Here is a 4,574-nt window from a genome sequence, read left to right as displayed (position 1 = left end):
GTCCTGAATGGAAGCAGAAGTCAGAAGCTGTGAATGTTCTGAAGATCAAAGAAATTCAAGTTCTGAAGCTGTCCTGAATGGAAGCAGAAGTCAGAAGCTGTGAATGTTCTGAAGATCAAAGAAATTCAAGTTCTGAAGCTGTCCACGATGGAAGCAGGAATCAGAAGCTGTGAGTGTTCTAAGGATCTAAAGAAATTCAAGTTCTGAAGCTGTCCAATGGAAGCAGAAGTCAGAAGCTATGAATTCTCTGAAGGCAGAAGCTTATATGATCGTCTCTACCGAAATAATCAGGGAAGTCTTTTATCAAAGTTCTTCGAGTATTTATTTCAGGGGGAGATTATTTATCTCAGGGGGAGATTGTTAATCTCAGGGGGAGACATATTCATATGCTTATGCTATAGCTGTGTAATTTGTCTTTTGCCGTCTACTCTTTCTGATCGCAAATTCATATCATTTATATATGTTTTTGTCATCATCAAAAAGGGGGAGATTGTTAGAACAAGATTTGTTCTTATCAATTATCTTAGTTTTGATGATAACAATAATATGAATTTTGCTTAAGATAATATGGTACTCTAATCCAATGCAATTTCCCTTTCAGGAAATATATATAAAGAGTACGCATAATTCAGCGCTCGGAAGTTGTGTCTCAAATGGTTCAGCATGCAACATCAGAACATGGTCTGGCAAGACATCAGAAGATGGTCGAAGCAGAATCAGAACATGGGTCTATGAAAGCATCAGAAGAACATGAGATCAGAAGCACTGAAGATCAGAAGATGGTATCACGCTCAGAAGCACTTCAAGGTCAGAAGATCAGAAGATGCTATGCACCAAGCTGTTTTGACTCTGATGATATTCAAACGTCGTATTCACAAACATCAGATCAGAAGGAAGTACACGTGGCAGACTACGCTGACTGACAAAAGGAACGTTAAAGCTACTAAAGGCAACGTCAGTAGACACAGCGTGAACAAGGCTCGAGGTAGTTGACAAAAGCGTATAACATTAAATGCAATGCTGTACGGAACACGCAAAGCATTAAATGCACTCAACGGTCATCTTCTCAACGCCTATAAATATGAAGTTCTGATGAGAAGCAAGGTTAACGATTCTGCACCAAAACAACTTATATCAAACTTGCTGAAACTCTGTTCAAATCTAAACTCAGAATCTTCATCTTCATCAAAGCTCACTACATTGCTGTTGTAATATATTAGTGAGATTAAGCTTAAACGATTAAGAGAAATATCACAGTTGTGATTATCGCTTTTAAGAAGCATTTGTAATACTCTTAGATTGATTACATTAAGTTGTACGTAACTAGAGTGATCGTGTTGATCAGAATACTCTGGGAAGTCTTAGGAGTGAACTAAGCAGATTGTAACTAGAGTGATCGTGTTGATCAGTAGACTCTAGAAAAGTCTTAGAGGGTATCTAAGCAGTGTTCCTGGAGTGATCAAGTTGTGATCAGAAGACTCTGGAAGACTTAGTTGCTGACTAAGTGGAAAACCATTGTAATCCGTGCGATTAGTGGATTAAATCCTCAGGTTGAGGTAAATCATCTCTGCGGGGGTGGACTGGAGTAGCTTCGTTAACAGCGAACCAGGATAAAAATAATTGTGCAATTTATTTTTATCGTCCAAGATTTAAAGTCACACTTATTCAATCCCCCCCTTTCTAAGTGTTTTTCTATCCTTCAAAAGAGGGGTGCAATTAGGACCCAAAAGGCCCAAAAGAGCAATCCAGACCACGAAGGAAAGCAACCCAGGCCACACTAGTAAGCAGAGACGCACGTCTCTGCCACCTCAGCAAAGGGGAGACGCACGTCTCCACCTCCCTAAAGAATCTCCACTTGAGACGCACGTCTCAAGTCAGTTAGCTGCCTCCCTGAAGAATCGGAGACGCACGTCTCCAAGTCCCAGTCAGAAAATGGTCCCTCAATTCACGGATTCCAACTGCAAATCCCCTCCTATAAATAGGACCTGCTATCTTACTTCAATCTGTCCGATTTCCTGCCAACGAAGTGCTGCCGAAATTGTACCGCGAACTGCTTTTCCTTATTCTGTTTTCATTTTACCGTCTATTTTCTCACAACGATTTCTACACTGGAAATTGTTGTGAACTTTTCATAGATCTAGCCTTACGTTAGATTTATCGCTTTATTTCCTTGTTTTTATTTTCTGCCATTTAAATTCCGAAGAACGATCCAGCCAACCTGTGGTGGAAGTTCGAGTACTTCAAGATTCAATTCAACTCAGATTTATTTTAATTCAGGTTTTTATTTACCGCCTTATTTATATTATTTATTTGCATGATATATTATATGCCATTTAATATGCTTATTATTATGAACCGAACCGATATATGTATGTTTAATCGTATTAATATGTCTGGCTAAAATACCAAAGGTGTCGGTATGTAAAGTAAGTTAACCGTAGGGATCCGAAATAAATTGGCTTAAATTATGTTTTATTAATTATCACTTATTTTTGGTTTATATGTCTAGTTTAATTAGTAAGTCTTAAAACCAATAGAGCGACAGTTTGAGGGATTAGGACGGTCAAAGGTTAAAATCAATAGAGCGAAAGTTTGAGATCTTTAACTGGATAGTAGACATAGGACATTAGTTTTAAGGATGGCGAAAGCGTATTAAAACTAATTGGAACTTATTTATTTTCAAAAATTGTTTTTACACTCGAGCGGGATGGCGAAAGCGTACGTTAGGGGTATTAGCTTGCTCCGAGTCAACAGAGCGAAAGTTTGAGATTAGGAGATTTAAATAGATAACAACCTCGTAAGATAGGCATTTTATTAATTACATTGTTTCCAAAAAGCTCTTCTAAAATCTAATGGGATGGCGAAAGCGTACATTAGGATTAGGATAGTAGTCTGAATCAACAGAGCGAAAGTTTGAGACGAGGATTTTTAATCAATTGGAATTAGTAAAGATTTTTAATTTAATTATGCAAAAGCCAATGAACCTTCGGATTACCTTTAGTTAAACGAAATACATACTGATACCTGTCTTTTATTACTATTCTTTATTTTCTCACAATCACTTTCCCTTAGGAACAATCGAAATTTTAGTACTCCTAGCTTTACATAGTAACCTTAGATAACGGTAGATCGATTCATAGTCCCTGTGGATTCGATATCTTTTAAAACTACACGACACGACTGTGCACTTGCAGTTATCAGATTTATAGACACGTATAGTCGCGATCAAGTTTTTGGCGCCGTTGCCGGGGACTATTTAAGTCGATATCGTAACTCACTGTTACACCGTAGAGACTAGGATAATTCTTCCCTTTCTTTTTGAACGATTGTATGCCAAATACTCGTTCACAAGGAGGAGACTTAATACAACGAATTAACGAGATCGAACGTTTCATTAACGTTAAACGTCGAGCTCGCAACCTTCCCGAAGTAGCAGAAATTCCGATTAATCAGGAATTGATTTTTACTGATCAAATCAATCAAATCACCCCGAAGTTAGAGATGGCTGCTATTCGTCCTCTTAGAGACTATGCCGCTCCTTCACGCGCTGAACCGCATTCAAGTATCGCACCACCTGCGATTGAAGCGAACAATTTCGAATTGAAACCTTCACTGGTCCAAGCTGTTCAACAGAATCAATTCTCTGGAAGCCCTGTAGACGACCCCAATCTCCATTTATCTGTGTTCGTGCAATACGCCGACACTATCAAAGCCAACAACGTTAGTTCCGAAGCTATTCGATTACGCCTTTTCCCTTTCTCTTTGAGAGATAGAGCGAGAGCGTGGCTTCAATCCCTGCCTTCCAATTCCATAACTACGTGGGACGAATTGAAGAGAGTATTCTTAGCAAGATACTTTCCGCCTAGCAAAACTGCTATGCTTAGAGGTCAAATCAACGGATTTACCCAGAAAGATAACGAATCGCTCTTCGAAGCTTGGGAACGTTACAAGGACATGCTTAGAATATGCCCTCATCATGGACTCGAACCATGGCTGATCATCCATACCTTTTATGGTGGTCTCTTATATAACACTAAAATGACTATAGATGCCGCTGCTGGCGGAGCATTAATGGACAAACCCCATGATGAAGCATACAAACTCATAGAGAACATGGCACAAAACCATTACCAATGGGGAGGAGAACGCGCCGCTCTAGAGAAAGCCCAAACCAAAGGAGGAATGTACGAAGTTAGTGGTATAGACCGCGTTAACGCTAAAGTAGACGCTTTAACTCAAAAGATCGAGAATTTGACCATCACTCCTTCAGCCACCGCTGCCGCTGTAGCACCTAACTGCGAGATTTGTGGATTGACTGGGCATGTAGTTGCTGAATGCCAACTCTTGACTGGAGTCCCATCTGATCAAGTAAATTACGCTCAAGGAAACCCTTATTCTAACACGTACAACCCTGGATGGAAAAACCACCCGAACTTTTCTTATAAGAACAACAATGCGTTGTACGCGCCTGGACAAGCACCTGCTGTACCACCTGGCTACCAAAAAGCGCCTTTAGCTGCTCAAAACACCCCTAGGAAGTCAAACCTAGAAATCATGATGGAGAACTTTATAGT

The 4,574-nt window shown here is 39.7% G+C and overlaps 1 non-coding gene across 1 annotated transcript; it reads right to left on the bottom strand.

Moving 5' to 3' along the window:
* Positions 1-3,876: 3,876 nt before the first annotated feature.
* Positions 3,877-3,983, bottom strand: LOC131654325 (small nucleolar RNA R71). Its single transcript, XR_009299366.1, has one exon. It is a non-coding gene; the product is annotated as a small nucleolar RNA R71 (small nucleolar RNA).
* Positions 3,984-4,574: the final 591 nt, after the last annotated feature.

Source organism: Vicia villosa, linkage group LG2 (genome assembly GCF_029867415.1).
Source record: "Vicia villosa cultivar HV-30 ecotype Madison, WI linkage group LG2, Vvil1.0, whole genome shotgun sequence".
Taxonomy (NCBI): Eukaryota; Viridiplantae; Streptophyta; class Magnoliopsida; order Fabales; family Fabaceae; genus Vicia; species Vicia villosa.
This window is presented reverse-complemented; position numbering and strand designations above follow the sequence as displayed.